The sequence below is a fragment of the Triturus cristatus genome, chromosome 10 (genome assembly GCF_964204655.1).
Source record: "Triturus cristatus chromosome 10, aTriCri1.1, whole genome shotgun sequence".
NCBI lineage: Eukaryota > Metazoa > Chordata > Amphibia > Caudata > Salamandridae > Triturus > Triturus cristatus.
In genome coordinates this window covers 856,116,181-856,134,560 of record NC_140593.1, presented here as the reverse complement: position 1 = coordinate 856,134,560, position 18,380 = coordinate 856,116,181, and the positions used below count along the sequence as shown (strand labels likewise).

Here is an 18,380-nt window from a genome sequence, read left to right as displayed (position 1 = left end):
GTCATTGGTCCCCCCTTGCGAATTTTAATTTACATAAGGAAGACAGAGAGGTATCTGGGAGTAGGCAGTACACACGGACATTGAACTCTATCTTGTGATTTGCAGCCAATTCTAGATTGAGGCAGGAGGAAAGGAGGTGACTTGCCCAAAAATGGCCATCCTGGGAATTCAGCCACCCTGGGGCTCCCAGGTTAGTGTTTCAGTCCTGCGAGCCACTCATATAAATCTCGCCTGATCGAGCCTGATCGAGCGCTGAGTGAGCGTGTTTGAATCCAAGAATCAAATGCCTCTGTCTTAGGAGCAAGAATTGGCAGGCCCTCCCTTGCATCTGGGGTGGAAGTCTATGGGGCAAGTGTCCAGGACTTGCAGAGGAGTACAAGTGCCAGAAAGTGCCTGCAGTTCTCATCAGCGCCTTTTTTCTGCTCTCTGGCAGCTAGGATATCGACTGATCCCTTCCTTGCAAGAGTGAAAAACCCAACACCTTGAGAGAAAACATGACTTTTTGTGGTTCACATAGAGAGAGAGCAGCCAAATAGCCCTGCTTTGTTTCTGAAAGACGCATCAGAAATTGCTTAAAATGCCGACTGGGGAATCAGGCTCGTTGGTCTAGGGGTATGATTCTCGCTTCGGGTGTGAGAGGTCCCGGGTTCAAATCCCGGACGAGCCCATGCTGTGGAATTATTTTTAGGCTGCTTATTATATAGGGCCATTTCTTCTTTTCAATGCTATAAGACGCCGTGTATGGTGAGAAAGTTCCTTTCCCTCTACGCTATTTCCCACTTTTGGCGTATAGAATTTCAGTGCTGGACTTCTTTGCAACTGCTTTTCTGGGGTGGACCATCAGTGTAGGAAAATTAAATGCAAAGTGTTTTTCTAGTGTGGTTTCAGGTATGGTTTTAAAATCGCCTTTTGGAATAAAAGGGGTCCTCGTTCCTTTCTTCCAAAGAAAGAGATCGGGTAAGGAGGGTCCAACTTTGAGCTTCATGGACATTGGCCCTTGGTCTGTGCATTCCAGCCCACTACATGCCAAGAAGATTCCTGCAAGCGTGTCTCTTTCTGTAGTGTAGTGGTTATCACGTTCGCTTTACACGCGAAAGGTCCCTGGTTCGAGACCAGGCAGAAACTGCAACTTTCTGTTTTTCACACAGTTTGCATTTACTCTCTCAATTTATGGGAAAGCTGAGATAATGGAAGCTGTCTATCCCTCACCAGCGTGACGTACTGTGCTCCAGGGGTATCAGTGACAGCTCAAAAAGAGAAGTGACGATAGTTTGCGCTATTCGTTTGCACGTCCTTGTGTACTGAAGGTTGGGCCTACTTCATGAAAGCAAGGCATGAGAGCAGAAATGGTTTTATTGACCTCACCGAGAGCATACACCTAGAACAAACAAAATGTCTGAAGGATAGAGGCATTTTCATTTCTTGTTCGATGACGGCCATGGAAAAGACAGCAACCATATTGCAGAAGAGAGCAGCATGTGCAGTTCCTTGCTTTGGGTGAAGCATTCACTAACTCGCTGCCACTAATCCCCGGAGCCGGTGCGAAAGGCGACTCTTGTGTGCCTCGGCTCGTTGGTCTAGGGGTATGATTCTCGCTTAGGGTGCGAGAGGTCCCGGGTTCAAATCCCTGACGAGCCCTTTTTCAGAGGTATACATACGAATCCTACTCAAAACTCACAATGCCTGACTATTTCTCATTACACTCGCCACATTGTTGCACAAAATATTTTGAACCTCATAAGAAACATGGATCACCATGCTTTTTCTGCCTTCATGCTTAGTCTCTGTGTGTCCCAGGTGATGCTTTCCCAAGCTGTACTTGCTGGCATTTAGGCATCAGATATTTGTCTGTCGATGCCTGCATAAGTCAATTTTTAATACGTCTAATTGCAAGTATGTTGGCTGATATCTCTGCAGTTTTCACACTTGCTCCTCGCTTTCTGAGTGGCTGCTGATACAGCAGAATAGAAGTAGAGAGAACCCTTGAGAGGAACCTTGCTCTAACAGTAAAACACAGCAAGTGAGTTTCTGTAGTGCAGTGGTCATCACGTTCGCCTAACACGCGAGAGGTCCCCGGTTCGAGACCGGGCAGAAACACTGTGCATGAGCTGCTTTTATGTGCACCCTCTAAAACCTTATTATCTCAATGCAAGCTTAAGAAGAGGCGGTCCTTGAACCCAGCGAGCCATGGGAAACTTCCTTTACTTTTGCAAGACGAAACAAAGTAATCCGCATCCATCAGTGGTCGCTCTTGTGCCTAGCTTTTTTTTTGTCATGCCATGTTTTATTGTGGGGTCTTTACACTTGTGACATTGCTGTGAACGTTGTAAGTGCAAACATTGGCAGGTGCAGTCAGAAGAGTCAGATCTGTGCACACCCAGGGCTGTCAGGATGGCCGAGTGGTCTAAGGTGCCAGACTCAAGAGAGCTTGATCTTCAGTGCAACTGAGACTTCTGGTCTCCTCATGGAGGCGTGGGTTCAAATCCCACTTCTGACAGGTTTCTTTTACACCCTTAAATCGTCCTGTTTTTTGCAGTGCATTCCCCACACACCACAATCTTTGCACGGACCTGTAACATATGACGAGAAATCCACCAACGATCAGGCTGGGCCCTCAATCACAATTCCATGTATTCCTGGAAGGGACACCTCAGGCACACCTTCCGTTAAATTTGCACTCCATCACACAAACTGCCGTGCTGGTTTCTCATTAAGCAGTTGATCCCATCTTTGTTGTGAGGCTCTCCTGCCACCTTTTGGGCGGAGAAGGCACTGTCCCTGCAACAACACAGGCAGACATGTTCAACAGGGCTTCCTGGTTATGTGGGAGGAGCAGATTGTCATTGGTCCCCCCTTGCGAATTTTAATTTACATAAGGAAGACAGAGAGGTATCTGGGAGTAGGCAGTACACACGGACATTGAACTCTATCTTGTGATTTGCAGCCAATTCTAGATTGAGGCAGGAGGAAAGGAGGTGACTTGCCCAAAAATGGCCATCCTGGGAATTCAGCCACCCTGGGGCTCCCAGGTTAGTGTTTCAGTCCTGCGAGCCACTCATATAAATCTCGCCTGATCGAGCCTGATCGAGCTCTGAGTGAGCGTGTTTGAATCCAAGAATCAAATGCCTCTGTCTTAGGAGCAAGAATTGGCAGGCCCTCCCTTGCATCTGGGGTGGAAGTCTATGGGGCAAGTGTCCAGGACTTGCAGAGGAGTACAAGTGCCAGAAAGTGCCTGCAGTTCTCATCAGCGCCTTTTTTCTGCTCTCTGGCAGCTAGGATATCGACTGATCCCTTCCTTGCAAGAGTGAAAAAAACAACACCTTGAGAGAAAACATGACTTTTTGTGGTTCACATAGAGAGAGAGCAGCCAAATAGCCCTGCTTTGTTTCTGAAAGACGCATCAGAAATTGCTTAAAATGCCGACTGGGGAATCAGGCTCGTTGGTCTAGGGGTATGATTCTCGCTTCGGGTGCGAGAGGTCCCGGGTTCAAATCCCGGACGAGCCCATGCTGTGGAATTATTTTTAGGCTGCTTATTATATAGGGCCATTTCTTCTTTTCAATGCTATAAGACGCCGTGTATGGTGAGAAAGTTCCTTTCCCTCTACGCTATTTCCCACTTTTGGCGTATAGAATTTCAGTGCCGGACTTCTTTGCAACTGCTTTTCTGGGGTGGACCATCAGTGTAGAAAAATTAAATGCAAAGTGTTTTTCTAGTGTGGTTTCAGGTATAGTTTTAAAATCGCCTTTTGGAATAAAAGGGGTCCTCGTTCCTTTCTTCCAAAGAAAGAGATCGGGTAAGGAGGGTCCAACTTTGAGCTTCATGGACATTGGCCCTTGGTCTGTGCATTCCAGACCACTACATGCCAAGAAGATTCCTGCAAGCATGTCTGTTTCTGTATTGTAGTGGTTATCACGTTCGCTTTACACGCGAAAGGTCCCTGGTTCGAGACCGGGCAGAAACAGCAACTTTCTGTTTTTCACACAGTTTGCATTTACTCTCTCAATTTATAGGAAAGCTGAGATAATGGAAGCTGTCTATCCCTCACCAGCGTGACGTACTGTGCTCCAGGGGTATCAGTGACAGCTCAAAAAGAGAAGTGACGATAGTTTGCGCTATTCGTTTGCACGTCCTTGTGTACTGAAGGTTGGGCCTACTTCATGAAAGCAAGGCATGAGAGCAGAAATGGTTTTATTGACCTCACCGAGAGCATACACCTAGAACAAACAAAAAATCTGAAGGATAGAGGCATTTTCATTTCTTGTTCGATGACGGCCATGGAAAAGACAGCAACCATATTGCAGAAGAGAGCAGCATGTGCAGTTGCTTGCTTTGGGTGAAGCATTCACTAACTCGCTGCCAATAACCCCCGGAGCCGGTGCGAAAGGCGACTCTTGTGTGCCTCGGCTCGTTGGTCTAGGGGTATGATTCTCGCTTAGGGTGCGAGAGGTCCCGGGTTCATATCCCGGACGAGCCCTTTTTCAGAGGTAAACATACGAATCCTACTCAAAACTCACAATGCCTGACTATTTCTCATTACACTCGCCGCATTGTTGCACAAAATATTTTGAACCTCATAAGAAACATGGATCACCGTGCTTTTTCTGCCTTCATGCTTAGTCTGTGTGTGTCCCAGGTGATGCTTTCCCAAGCTGTACTTGCTGGCATTTAGGCATCAGATATTTGTCTGTCGATGCCTGCATAAGTCAATTTTTAATACGTCTAATTGCAAGTATGTTGGCTGATATCTCTGCAGTTTTCACACTTGTTCCTCGCTTTCTGAGTGGCTGCTGATACAGCAGAATAGAAGTAGAGAGAACCCTTGAGAGGAACCTTGCTCTAACAGTAAAACACAGCAAGTGAGTTTCTGTAGTGTAGTGGTCATCACGTTCGCCTAACACGCGAAAGGTCCCCGGTTCGAGACCGGGCAGAAACACTGTGCATGAGCTGTTTTTATGTGCACCCTCTAAAACCTTATTATCTCAATGCAAGCTTAAGAAGAGGCGGTCCTTGAACCCAGTGAGCCATGGGAAACTTCCTTTACTTTTGCAAGACGAAACAAAGTAATCCGCATCCATCAGTGGTCGCTCTTGTGCCTAGCTTTTTTTTTGTCATGCCATGTTGTATTGTGGGGTCTTTACACTTGTGACATTGCTGTGAACGTTGTAAGTGCAAACATTGGCAGGTGCAGTCAGAAGAGTCAAATCTGTGCACACCCAGGGCTGTCAGGATGGCCGAGTGGTCTAAGGCGCCAGACTCAAGAGAGCTTGATCTTCAGTGCAACTGAGACTTCTGGTCTCCTCATGGAGGTGTGGGTTCAAATCCCACTTCTGACAGGTTTCTTTTACACCCTTAAATCGTCCTGTTTTTTGCAGTGCATTCCCACACACCACAATCTTTGCAGGGACCTGTAACATATGACGAGAAATCCAGCAACGATCAGGCTGGGCCCTCAATCACAATTCCATGTATTCCTGGAAGGGACACCTCAGGCACACCTTCAGTTAAATTTGCACTCCATCACACAAACTGCCGTGCTGGTTTCTCATTAAGCAGTTGATCCCATCTTTGTTGTGAGGCTCTCCTGCCACCTTTTGGGCGGAGAAGGCACTGTCCCTGCAACAACACAGGCAGACATGTTCAACAGGGCTTCCTGGTTATGTGGGAGGAGCAGATTGTCATTGGTCCCCCCTTGCGAATTTTAATTTACATAAGGAAGACAGAGAGGTATCTGGGAGTAGGCAGTACACACGGACATTGAACTCTATCTTGTGATTTGCAGCCAATTCTAGATTGAGGCAGGAGGAAAGGAGGTGACTTGCCCAAAAATGGCCATCCTGGGAATTCAGCCACCCTGGGGCTCCCAGGTTAGTGTTTCAGTCCTGCGAGCCACTCATATAAATCTCGCCTGATCGAGTCTGATCGAGCGCTGAGTGAGCGTGTTTGAATCCAAGAATCAAATGCCTCTGTCTTAGGAGCAAGAATTGGCAGGCCCTCCCTTGCATCTGGGGTGGAAGTCTATGGGGCAAGTGTCCAGGACTTGCAGAGGAGTACAAGTGCCAGAAAGTGCCTGCAGTTCTCAACAGCGCCTTTTTTCTGCTCTCTGGCAGCTAGGATATCGACTGATCCCTTCCTTGCAAGAGTGAAAAAAACAACACCTTGAGAGAAAACATGACTTTTTGTGGTTCACATAGAGAGAGAGCAGCCAAATAGCCCTGCTTTGTTTCTGAAAGACGCATCAGAAATTGCTTAAAATGCCGATTGGGGAATCAGGCTCGTTGGTCTAGGGGTATGATTCTCGCTTCGGGTGCGAGAGGTCCCGGGTTCAAATCCCGGACGAGCCCATGCTGTGGAATTATTTTTAGGCTGCTTATTATATAGGGCCATTTCTTCTTTTCAATGCTATAAGACGCCGTGTATGGTGAGAATGTTCCTTTCCCTCTACGCTATTTCCCACTTTTGGCGTTTAGAATTTCAGTGCCGGACTTCTTTGCAACTGCTTTTCTGGGGTGGACCATCAGTGTAGGAAAATTAAATGCAAAGTGTTTTTCTAGTGTGGTTTCAGGTATGGTTTTAAAATCGCCTTTTGGAATAAAAGGGGTCCTCGTTCCTTTCTTCCAAAGAAAGAGATCGGGTAAGGAGGGTCCAACTTTGAGCTTCATGGACATTGGCCCTTGGTCTGTGCATTCCAGCTCACTACATGCCAAGAAGATTCCTGCAAGTGTGTCTGTTTCTGTAGTGTAGTGGTTATCACGTTCGCTTTACACGCGAAAGGTCCCTGGTTCGAGACCGGGCAGAAACAGCAGCTTTCTGTTTTTCACACAGTTTGCATTTACTCTCTCAATTTATAGGAAAGCTGAGATAATGGAAGCTGTCTATCCCTCACCAGCGTGACGTACTGTGCTCCAGGGGTATCAGTGACAGCTCAAAAAGAGAAGTGACGATAGTTTGCGCTATTCGTTTGCACGTCCTTGTGTACTGAAGGTTGGGCCTACTTCATGAAAGCAAGGCATGAGAGCAGAAATGGTTTTATTGACCTCACCGAGAGCATACACCTAGAACAAACAAAATGTCTGAAGGATAGAGGCATTTTCATTTCTTGTTCGATGACGGCCATGGAAAAGACAGCAACCATATTGCAGAAGAGAGCAGCATGTGCAGTTGCTTGCTTTGGGTGAAGCATTCACTAACTCGCTGCCAATAACCAAGGGAGCCGGTGCGAAAGGCGACTCTTGTGTGCCTCGGCTCGTTGGTCTAGGGGTATGATTCTCGCTTAGGGTGCGAGAGGTCCCGGGTTCAAATCCCGGACGAGCCCTTTTTCAGAGGTAAACATATGAATCCTACTCAAAACTCACAATGCCTGACTATTTCTCATTACACTCGCCGCATTGTTGCACAAAATATTTTGAACCTCATAAGAAACATGGATCACCGTGCTTTTTCTGCCTTCATGCTTAGTCTGTGTGTGTCCCAGGTGATGCTTTCCCAAGCTGTACTTGCTGGCATTTAGGCATCAGATATTTGTCTGTCGATGCCTGCATAAGTCAATTTTTAATACGTCTAATTGCAAGTATGTTGGCTGATATCTCTGCAGTTTTCACACTTGCTCCTCGCTTTCTGAGTGGCTGCTGATACAGCAGAATAGAAGTAGAGAGAACCCTTGAGAGGAACCTTGCTCTAACAGTAAAACACAGCAAGTGAGTTTCTGTAGTGCAGTGGTCATCACGTTCGCCTAACACGCGAAAGGTCCCCGGTTTGAGACCGGGCAGAAACACTGTGCATGAGCTGCTTTTATGTGCACCCTCTAAAACCCTATTATCTCAATGCAAGCTTAAGAAGAGGCGGTCCTTGAACCCAGCGAGCCATGGGAAACTTCCTTTACTTTTGCAAGACGAAACAAAGTAATCCGCATCCATCAGTGGTCGCTCTTGTGCCTAGCTTTTTTTTTGTCATGCCATGTTGTATTGTGGGGTCTTTACACTTGTGACATTGCTGTGAACGTTGTAAGTGCAAACATTGGCAGGTGCAGTCAGAAGAGTCAGATCTGTGCACACCCAGGGCTGTCAGGATGGCCGAGTGGTCTAAGGCGCCAGACTCAAGAGAGCTTGATCTTCAGTGCAACTGAGACTTCTGGTCTCCTCATGGAGGCGTGGGTTCAAATCCCACTTCTGACAGGTTTCTTTTACACCCTTAAATCGTCCTGTTTTTTGCAGTGCATTCCCCACACACCACAATCTTTGCACGGACCTGTAACATATGACGAGAAATCCACCAACGATCAGGCTGGGCCCTCAATCACAATTCCATGTATTCCTGGAAGGGACACCTCAGGCACACCTTCCGTTAAATTTGCACTCCATCACACAAACTGCCGTGCTGGTTTCTCATTAAGCAGTTGATCCCATCTTTGTTGTGAGGCTCTCCTGCCACCTTTTGGGCGGAGAAGGCACTGTCCCTGCAACAACACAGGCAGACATGTTCAACAGGGCTTCCTGGTTATGTGGGAGGAGCAGATTGTCATTGGTCCCCCCTTGCGAATTTTAATTTACATAAGGAAGACAGAGAGGTATCTGGGAGTAGGCAGTACACACGGACATTGAACTCTATCTTGTGATTTGCAGCCAATTCTAGATTGAGGCAGGAGGAAAGGAGGTGACTTGCCCAAAAATGGCCATCCTGGGAATTTAGCCACCCTGGGGCTCCCAGGTTAGTGTTTCAGTCCTGCGAGCCACTCATATAAATCTCGCCTGATCGAGCCTGATCGAGCGCTGAGTGAGCGTGTTTGAATCCAAGAATCAAATGCCTCTGTCTTAGGAGCAAGAATTGGCAGGCCCTCCCTTGCATCTGGGGTGGAAGTCTATGGGGCAAGTGTCCAGGACTTGCAGAGGAGTACAAGTGCCAGAAAGTGCCACAGTTCTCATCAGCGCCTTTTTTCTGCTCTCTGGCAGCTAGGATATCGACTGATCCCTTCCTTGCAAGAGTGAAAAAAACAACACCTTGAGAGAAAACATGACTTTTTGTGGTTCACATAGAGAGAGAGCAGCCAAATAGCCCTGCTTTGTTTCTGAAAGACGCATCAGAAATTGCTTAAAATGCCAACTGGGGAATCAGGCTCGTTGGTCTAGGGGTATGATTCTCGCTTCGGGTGCGAGAGGTCCCGGATTCAAATCCCAGACGAGCCCATGCTGTGGAATTATTTTTAGGCTTCTTATTATATAGGGCCATTTCTTTTTTTCAATGCTATAAGACGCCGTGTATGGTGAGAAAGTTCCTTTCCCTCTACGCTATTTCCCACTTTTGGCGTATAGAATTTCAGTGCCGGACTTCTTTGCAACTGCTTTTCTGGGGTGGACCATCAGTGTAGGAAAATTAAATGCAAAGTGTTTTTCTAGTGTGGTTTCAGGTATGGTTTTAAAATCGCCTTTTGGAATAAAAGGGGTCCTCGTTCCTTTCTTCCAAAGAAAGAGATCGGGTAAGGAGGGTCCAACTTTGAGCTTCATGGACATTGGCCCTTGGTCTGTGCATTCCAGCCCACTACATGCCAAGAAGATTCCTGCAAGCGTGTCTGTTTCTGTAGTGTAGTGGTTATAACGTTCGCTTTACACGCGAAAGGTCCCTGGTTCGAGACCGGGCAGAAAGAGCAGTTTTCTGTTTTTCACACAGTTTGCATTTACTCTCTCAATTTATAGGAAAGCTGAGATAATGGAAGCTGTCTATCCCTCACCAGCGTGACGTACTGTGCTCCAGGGGTATCAGTGACAGCTCAAAAAGAGAAGTGACGATAGTTTGCGCTATTCGTTTGCACGTCCTTGTGTACTGAAGGTTGGGCCTACTTCATGAAAGCAAGGCATGAGAGCAGAAATGGTTTTATTGACCTCACTGAGAGCATACACCTAGAACAAACAAAATGTCTGAAGGATAGAGGCATTTTCATTTCTTGTTCGATGACGGCCATGGAAAAGACAGCAACCATATTGCAGAAGAGAGCAGCATGTGCAGTTGCTTGCTTTGGGTGAAGCATTCACTAACTCGCTGCCAATAACCCCCGGAGCCGGTGCGAAAGGCAACTCTTGTGTGCCTCGGCTCGTTGGTCTAGGGGTATGATTCTCGATTAGGGTGCGAGAGGTCCCGGGTTCAAATCCCGGACGAGCCCTTTTTCAGAGGTAAACATACGAATCCTACTCAAAACTCACAATGCCTGACTATTTCTCATTACACTCGCCGCATTGTTGCACAAAATATTTTGAACCTCATAAGAAACATGGATCACCGTGCTTTTTCTGCCTTCATGCTTAGTCTGTGTGTGTCCCAGGTGATGCTTTCCCAAGCTGTACTTGCTGGCATTTAGGCATCAGATATTTGTCTGTCGATGCCTGCATAAGTCAATTTTTAATACGTCTAATTGCAAGTATGTTGGCTGATATCTCTGCAGTTTTCACACTTGCTCCTCGCTTTCTGAGTGGCTGCTGATACAGCAGAATAGAAGTAGAGAGAACCCTTGAGAGGAACCTTGCTCTAACATTAAAACACAGCAAGTGAGTTTCTGTAGTGCAGTGGTCATCACGTTCGCCTAACACGCGAAAGGTCCCCGGTTCGAGACCGGGCAGAAACACTGTGCATGAGCTGCTTTTATGTGCACCCTCTAAAACTCTATTATCTCAATGCAAGCTTAAGAAGAGGCGGTCCTTGAACCCAGCGAGCCATGGGAAACTTCCTTTACTTTTGCAAGACGAAACAAAGTAATCCGCATCCATCAGTGGTCGCTCTTGTGCCTAGCTTTTTTTTTGTCATGCCATGTTGTATTGTGGGGTCTTTACACTTGTGACATTGCTGTGAACGTTGTAAGTGCAAACATTGGCAGGTGCAGTCAGAAGAGTCAGATCTGTGCACACCCAGGGCTGTCAGGATGGCCGAGTGGTCTAAGGCGCCAGACTCAAGAGAGCTTGATCTTCAGTGCAACTGAGACTTCTGGTCTCCTCATGGAGGCGTGGGTTCAAATCCCACTTCTGACAGGTTTCTTTTACACCCTTAAATCTTCCTGTTTTTTGCAGTGCATTCCCCACACACCACAATCTTTGCACGGACCTGTAACATATGACGAGAAATCCACCAACGATCAGGCTGGGCCCTCAATCACAATTCCATGTATTCCTGGAAGGGACACCTCAGGCACACCTTCCGTTAAATTTGCACTCCATCACACAAACTGCCGTGCTGGTTTCTCATTAAGCAGTTGATCCCATCTTTGTTGTGAGGCTCTCCTGCCACCTTTTGGGCGGAGAAGGCACTGTCCCTGCAACAACACAGGCAGACATGTTCAACAGGGCTTCCTGGTTATGTGGGAGGAGCAGATTGTCATTGGTCCCCCCTTGCGAATTTTAATTTACATAAGGAAGACAGAGAGGTATCTGGGAGTAGGCAGTACACACGGACATTGAACTCTATCTTGTGATTTGCAGCCAATTCTAGATTGAGGCAGGAGGAAAGGAGGTGACTTGCCCAAAAATGGCCATCCTGGGAATTTAGCCACCCTGGGGCTCCCAGGTTAGTGTTTCAGTCCTGCGAGCCACTCATATAAATCTCGCCTGATCGAGCCTGATCGAGCGCTGAGTGAGCGTGTTTGAATCCAAGAATCAAATGCCTCTGTCTTAGGAGCAAGAATTGGCAAGCCCTCCCTTGCATCTGGGGTGGAAGTCTATGGGGCAAGTGTCCAGGACTTGCAGAGGAGTACAAGTGCCAGAAAGTGCCACAGTTCTCATCAGCGCCTTTTTTCTGCTCTCTGGCAGCTAGGATATCGACTGATCCCTTCCTTGCAAGAGTGAAAAAAACAACACCTTGAGAGAAAACATGACTTTTTGTGGTTCACATAGAGAGAGAGCAGCCAAATAGCCCTGCTTTGTTTCTGAAAGACGCATCAGAAATTGCTTAAAATGCCAACTGGGGAATCAGGCTCGTTGGTCTAGGGGTATGATTCTCGCTTCGGGTGCGAGAGGTCCCGGATTCAAATCCCAGACGAGCCCATGCTGTGGAATTATTTTTAGGCTTCTTATTATATAGGGCCATTTCTTCTTTTCAATGCTATAAGACGCCGTGTATGGTGAGAAAGTTCCTTTCCCTCTACGCTATTTCCCACTTTTGGCGTATAGAATTTCAGTGCCGGACTTCTTTGCAACTGCTTTTCTGGGGTGGACCATCAGTGTAGGAAAATTAAATGCAAAGTGTTTTTCTAGTGTGGTTTCAGGTATGGTTTTAAAATCGCCTTTTGGAATAAAAGGGGTCCTCGTTCCTTTCTTCCAAAGAAAGAGATCGGGTAAGGAGGGTCCAACTTTGAGCTTCATGGACATTGGCCCTTGGTCTGTGCATTCCAGCCCACTACATGCCAAGAAGATTCCTGCAAGCGTGTCTGTTTCTGTAGTGTAGTGGTTATAACGTTCGCTTTACACGCGAAAGGTCCCTGGTTCGAGACCGGGCAGAAAGAGCAGTTTTCTGTTTTTCACACAGTTTGCATTTACTCTCTCAATTTATAGGAAAGCTGAGATAATGGAAGCTGTCTATCCCTCACCAGCGTGACGTACTGTGCTCCAGGGGTATCAGTGACAGCTCAAAAAGAGAAGTGACGATAGTTTGCGCTATTCGTTTGCACGTCCTTGTGTACTGAAGGTTGGGCCTACTTCATGAAAGCAAGGCATGAGAGCAGAAATGGTTTTATTGACCTCACTGAGAGCATACACCTAGAACAAACAAAATGTCTGAAGGATAGAGGCATTTTCATTTCTTGTTCGATGACGGCCATGGAAAAGACAGCAACCATATTGCAGAAGAGAGCAGCATGTGCAGTTGCTTGCTTTGGGTGAAGCATTCACTAACTCGCTGCCAATAACCCCCGGAGCCGGTGCGAAAGGCAACTCTTGTGTGCCTCGGCTCGTTGGTCTAGGGGTATGATTCTCGATTAGGGTGCGAGAGGTCCCGGGTTCAAATCCCGGACGAGCCCTTTTTCAGAGGTAAACATACGAATCCTACTCAAAACTCACAATGCCTGACTATTTCTCATTACACTCGCCGCATTGTTGCACAAAATATTTTGAACCTCATAAGAAACATGGATCACCGTGCTTTTTCTGCCTTCATGCTTAGTCTGTGTGTGTCCCAGGTGATGCTTTCCCAAGCTGTACTTGCTGGCATTTAGGCATCAGATATTTGTCTGTCGATGCCTGCATAAGTCAATTTTTAATACGTCTAATTGCAAGTATGTTGGCTGATATCTCTGCAGTTTTCACACTTGCTCCTCGCTTTCTGAGTGGCTGCTGATACAGCAGAATAGAAGTAGAGAGAACCCTTGAGAGGAACCTTGCTCTAACATTAAAACACAGCAAGTGAGTTTCTGTAGTGCAGTGGTCATCACGTTCGCCTAACACGCGAAAGGTCCCCGGTTCGAGACCGGGCAGAAACACTGTGCATGAGCTGCTTTTATGTGCACCCTCTAAAACTCTATTATCTCAATGCAAGCTTAAGAAGAGGCGGTCCTTGAACCCAGCGAGCCATGGGAAACTTCCTTTACTTTTGCAAGACGAAACAAAGTAATCCGCATCCATCAGTGGTCGCTCTTGTGCCTAGCTTTTTTTTTGTCATGCCATGTTGTATTGTGGGGTCTTTACACTTGTGACATTGCTGTGAACGTTGTAAGTGCAAACATTGGCAGGTGCAGTCAGAAGAGTCAGATCTGTGCACACCCAGGGCTGTCAGGATGGCCGAGTGGTCTAAGGCGCCAGACTCAAGAGAGCTTGATCTTCAGTGCAACTGAGACTTCTGGTCTCCTCATGGAGGCGTGGGTTCAAATCCCACTTCTGACAGGTTTCTTTTACACCCTTAAATCTTCCTGTTTTTTGCAGTGCATTCCCCACACACCACAATCTTTGCACGGACCTGTAACATATGACGAGAAATCCACCAACGATCAGGCTGGGCCCTCAATCACAATTCCATGTATTCCTGGAAGGGACACCTCAGGCACACCTTCCGTTAAATTTGCACTCCATCACACAAACTGCCGTGCTGGTTTCTCATTAAGCAGTTGATCCCATCTTTGTTGTGAGGCTCTCCTGCCACCTTTTGGGCGGAGAAGGCACTGTCCCTGCAACAACACAGGCAGACATGTTCAACAGGGCTTCCTGGTTATGTGGGAGGAGCAGATTGTCATTGGTCCCCCCTTGCGAATTTTAATTTACATAAGGAAGACAGAGAGGTATCTGGGAGTAGGCAGTACACACGGACATTGAACTCTATCTTGTGATTTGCAGCCAATTCTAGATTGAGGCAGGAGGAAAGGAGGTGACTTGCCCAAAAATGGCCATCCTGGGAATTTAGCCACCCTGGGGCTCCCAGGTTAGTGTTTCAGTCCTGCGAGCCACTCATATAAATCTCGCCTGATCGAGCCTGATCGAGCGCTGAGTGAGCGTGTTTGAATCCAAGAATCAAATGCCTCTGTCTTAGGAGCAAGAATTGGCAAGCCCTCCCTTGCATCTGGGGTGGAAGTCTATGGGGCAAGTGTCCAGGACTTGCAGAGGAGTACAAGTGCCAGAAAGTGCCACAGTTCTCATCAGCGCCTTTTTTCTGCTCTCTGGCAGCTAGGATATCGACTGATCCCTTCCTTGCAAGAGTGAAAAAAACAACACCTTGAGAGAAAACATGACTTTTTGTGGTTCACATAGAGAGAGAGCAGCCAAATAGCCCTGCTTTGTTTCTGAAAGACGCATCAGAAATTGCTTAAAATGCCAACTGGGGAATCAGGCTCGTTGGTCTAGGGGTATGATTCTCGCTTCGGGTGCGAGAGGTCCCGGATTCAAATCCCAGACGAGCCCATGCTGTGGAATTATTTTTAGGCTTCTTATTATATAGGGCCATTTCTTCTTTTCAATGCTATAAGACGCCGTGTATGGTGAGAAAGTTCCTTTCCCTCTACGCTATTTCCCACTTTTGGCGTATAGAATTTCAGTGCCGGACTTCTTTGCAACTGCTTTTCTGGGGTGGACCATCAGTGTAGGAAAATTAAATGCAAAGTGTTTTTCTAGTGTGGTTTCAGGTATGGTTTTAAAATCGCCTTTTGGAATAAAAGGGGTCCTCGTTCCTTTCTTCCAAAGAAAGAGATCGGGTAAGGAGGGTCCAACTTTGAGCTTCATGGACATTGGCCCTTGGTCTGTGCATTCCAGCCCACTACATGCCAAGAAGATTCCTGCAAGCGTGTCTGTTTCTGTAGTGTAGTGGTTATAACGTTCGCTTTACACGCGAAAGGTCCCTGGTTCGAGACCGGGCAGAAAGAGCAGTTTTCTGTTTTTCACACAGTTTGCATTTACTCTCTCAATTTATAGGAAAGCTGAGATAATGGAAGCTGTCTATCCCTCACCAGCGTGACGTACTGTGCTCCAGGGGTATCAGTGACAGCTCAAAAAGAGAAGTGACGATAGTTTGCGCTATTCGTTTGCACGTCCTTGTGTACTGAAGGTTGGGCCTACTTCATGAAAGCAAGGCATGAGAGCAGAAATGGTTTTATTGACCTCACTGAGAGCATACACCTAGAACAAACAAAATGTCTGAAGGATAGAGGCATTTTCATTTCTTGTTCGATGACGGCCATGGAAAAGACAGCAACCATATTGCAGAAGAGAGCAGCATGTGCAGTTGCTTGCTTTGGGTGAAGCATTCACTAACTCGCTGCCAATAACCCCCGGAGCCGGTGCGAAAGGCAACTCTTGTGTGCCTCGGCTCGTTGGTCTAGGGGTATGATTCTCGATTAGGGTGCGAGAGGTCCCGGGTTCAAATCCCGGACGAGCCCTTTTTCAGAGGTAAACATACGAATCCTACTCAAAACTCACAATGCCTGACTATTTCTCATTACACTCGCCGCATTGTTGCACAAAATATTTTGAACCTCATAAGAAACATGGATCACCGTGCTTTTTCTGCCTTCATGCTTAGTCTGTGTGTGTCCCAGGTGATGCTTTCCCAAGCTGTACTTGCTGGCATTTAGGCATCAGATATTTGTCTGTCGATGCCTGCATAAGTCAATTTTTAATACGTCTAATTGCAAGTATGTTGGCTGATATCTCTGCAGTTTTCACACTTGCTCCTCGCTTTCTGAGTGGCTGCTGATACAGCAGAATAGAAGTAGAGAGAACCCTTGAGAGGAACCTTGCTCTAACATTAAAACACAGCAAGTGAGTTTCTGTAGTGCAGTGGTCATCACGTTCGCCTAACACGCGAAAGGTCCCCGGTTCGAGACCGGGCAGAAACACTGTGCATGAGCTGCTTTTATGTGCACCCTCTAAAACTCTATTATCTCAATGCAAGCTTAAGAAGAGGCGGTCCTTGAACCCAGCGAGCCATGGGAAACTTCCTTTACTTTTGCAAGACGAAACAAAGTAATCCGCATCCATCAGTGGTCGCTCTTGTGCCTAGCTTTTTTTTTGTCATGCCATGTTGTATTGTGGGGTCTTTACACTTGTGACATTGCTGTGAACGTTGTAAGTGCAAACATTGGCAGGTGCAGTCAGAAGAGTCAGATCTGTGCACACCCAGGGCTGTCAGGATGGCCGAGTGGTCTAAGGCGCCAGACTCAAGAGAGCTTGATCTTCAGTGCAACTGAGACTTCTGGTCTCCTCATGGAGGCGTGGGTTCAAATCCCACTTCTGACAGGTTTCTTTTACACCCTTAAATCTTCCTGTTTTTTGCAGTGCATTCCCCACACACCACAATCTTTGCACGGACCTGTAACATATGACGAGAAATCCACCAACGATCAGGCTGGGCCCTCAATCACAATTCCATGTATTCCTGGAAGGGACACCTCAGGCAAACCTTCCGTTAAATTTGCACTCCATCACACAAACTGCCGTGCTGGTTTCTCATTAAGCAGTTGATCCCATCTTTGTTGTGAGGCTCTCCTGCCACCTTTTGGGCGGAGAAGGCACTGTCCCTGCAACAACACAGGCAGACATGTTCAACAGGGCTTCCTGGTTATGTGGGAGGAGCAGATTGTCATTGGTCCCCCCTTGCGAATTTTAATTTACATAAGGAAGACAGAGAGGTATCTGGGAGTAGGCAGTACACACGGACATTGAACTCTATCTTGTGATTTGCAGCCAATTCTAGATTGAGGCAGGAGGAAAGGAGGTGACTTGCCCAAAAATGGCCATCCTGGGAATTTAGCCACCCTGGGGCTCCCAGGTTAGTGTTTCAGTCCTGCGAGCCACTCATATAAATCTCGCCTGATCGAGCCTGATCGAGCGCTGAGTGAGCGTGTTTGAATCCAAGAATCAAATGCCTCTGTCTTAGGAGCAAGAATTGGCAGGCCCTCCCTTGCATCTGGGGTGGAAGTCTATGGGGCAAGTGTCCAGGACTTGCAGAGGAGTACAAGTGCCAGAAAGTGCCACAGTTCTCATCAGCGCCTTTTTTCTGCTCTCTGGCAGCTAGGATATCGACTGATCCCTTCCTTGCAAGAGTGAAAAAAACAACACCTTGAGAGAAAACATGACTTTTTGTGGTTCACATAGAGAGAGAGCAGCCAAATAGCCCTGCTTTGTTTCTGAAAGACGCATCAGAAATTGCTTAAAATGCCAACTGGGGAATCAGGCTCGTTGGTCTAGGGGTATGATTCTCGCTTCGGGTGCGAGAGGTCCCGGATTCAAATCCCAGACGAGCCCATGCTGTGGAATTATTTTTAGGCTTCTTATTATATAGGGCCATTTCTTTTTTTCAATGCTATAAGACGCCGTGTATGGTGAGAAAGTTCCTTTCCCTCTACGCTATTTCCCACTTTTGGCGTATAGAATTTCAGTGCCGGACTTCTTTGCAACTGCTTTTCTGGGGTGGACCATCAGTGTAGGAAAATTAAATGCAAAGTGTTTTTCTAGTGTGGTTTCAGGTATGGTTTTAAAATCGCCTTTTGGAATAAAAGGGGTCCTCGTTCCTTTCTTCCAAAGAAAGAGATCGGGTAAGGAGGGTCCAACTTTGAGCTTCATGGACATTGGCCCTTGGTCTGTGCATTCCAGCCCACTACATGCCAAGAAGATTCCTGCAAGCGTGTCTGTTTCTGTAGTGTAGTGGTTATAACGTTCGCTTTACACGCGAAAGGTCCCTGGTTCGAGACCGGGCAGAAAGAGCAGTTTTCTGTTTTTCACACAGTTTGCATTTACTCTCTCAATTTATAGGAAAGCTGAGATAATGGAAGCTGTCTATCCCTCACCAGCGTGACGTACTGTGCTCCAGGGGTATCAGTGACAGCTCAAAAAGAGAAGTGACGATAGTTTGCGCTATTCGTTTGCACGTCCTTGTGTACTGAAGGTTGGGCCTACTTCATGAAAGCAAGGCATGAGAGCAGAAATGGT

At 47.0% G+C, this 18,380-nt stretch overlaps 13 non-coding genes across 13 annotated transcripts; all 13 read left to right on the top strand.

The window, feature by feature from the left end:
* Positions 1 to 595: 595 nt before the first annotated feature.
* On the top strand, positions 596 to 667 carry TRNAP-CGG (transfer RNA proline (anticodon CGG)). The gene has a single exon. It is a non-coding gene; the product is annotated as a tRNA-Pro (tRNA).
* A 2,767-nt stretch (positions 668 to 3,434) lies between these two features.
* TRNAP-CGG (transfer RNA proline (anticodon CGG)) lies at positions 3,435 to 3,506 on the top strand. The gene has a single exon. It is a non-coding gene; the product is annotated as a tRNA-Pro (tRNA).
* A 1,357-nt stretch (positions 3,507 to 4,863) lies between these two features.
* TRNAV-AAC (transfer RNA valine (anticodon AAC)) lies at positions 4,864 to 4,936 on the top strand. The gene has a single exon. It is a non-coding gene; the product is annotated as a tRNA-Val (tRNA).
* Positions 4,937 to 6,272: 1,336 nt separating this feature from the next.
* Positions 6,273 to 6,344, top strand: TRNAP-CGG (transfer RNA proline (anticodon CGG)). Its single transcript has one exon. It is a non-coding gene; the product is annotated as a tRNA-Pro (tRNA).
* Positions 6,345 to 6,729: 385 nt separating this feature from the next.
* TRNAV-UAC (transfer RNA valine (anticodon UAC)) lies at positions 6,730 to 6,802 on the top strand. Its single transcript has one exon. It is a non-coding gene; the product is annotated as a tRNA-Val (tRNA).
* A 441-nt stretch (positions 6,803 to 7,243) lies between these two features.
* On the top strand, positions 7,244 to 7,315 carry TRNAP-AGG (transfer RNA proline (anticodon AGG)). Its single transcript has one exon. It is a non-coding gene; the product is annotated as a tRNA-Pro (tRNA).
* A 747-nt stretch (positions 7,316 to 8,062) lies between these two features.
* On the top strand, positions 8,063 to 8,174 carry TRNAL-CAA (transfer RNA leucine (anticodon CAA)). The gene is made up of 2 exons: positions 8,063 to 8,100; positions 8,129 to 8,174. It is a non-coding gene; the product is annotated as a tRNA-Leu (tRNA).
* Positions 8,175 to 10,539: 2,365 nt separating this feature from the next.
* TRNAV-AAC (transfer RNA valine (anticodon AAC)) lies at positions 10,540 to 10,612 on the top strand. The gene has a single exon. It is a non-coding gene; the product is annotated as a tRNA-Val (tRNA).
* Positions 10,613 to 10,900: 288 nt separating this feature from the next.
* Positions 10,901 to 11,012, top strand: TRNAL-CAA (transfer RNA leucine (anticodon CAA)). The gene is made up of 2 exons: positions 10,901 to 10,938; positions 10,967 to 11,012. It is a non-coding gene; the product is annotated as a tRNA-Leu (tRNA).
* A 2,365-nt stretch (positions 11,013 to 13,377) lies between these two features.
* Positions 13,378 to 13,450, top strand: TRNAV-AAC (transfer RNA valine (anticodon AAC)). The gene has a single exon. It is a non-coding gene; the product is annotated as a tRNA-Val (tRNA).
* Positions 13,451 to 13,738: 288 nt separating this feature from the next.
* TRNAL-CAA (transfer RNA leucine (anticodon CAA)) lies at positions 13,739 to 13,850 on the top strand. Its single transcript has 2 exons — positions 13,739 to 13,776; positions 13,805 to 13,850. It is a non-coding gene; the product is annotated as a tRNA-Leu (tRNA).
* Positions 13,851 to 16,215: 2,365 nt separating this feature from the next.
* On the top strand, positions 16,216 to 16,288 carry TRNAV-AAC (transfer RNA valine (anticodon AAC)). Its single transcript has one exon. It is a non-coding gene; the product is annotated as a tRNA-Val (tRNA).
* A 288-nt stretch (positions 16,289 to 16,576) lies between these two features.
* TRNAL-CAA (transfer RNA leucine (anticodon CAA)) lies at positions 16,577 to 16,688 on the top strand. The gene is made up of 2 exons: positions 16,577 to 16,614; positions 16,643 to 16,688. It is a non-coding gene; the product is annotated as a tRNA-Leu (tRNA).
* The last annotated feature ends 1,692 nt before the right edge of the window (positions 16,689 to 18,380 follow it).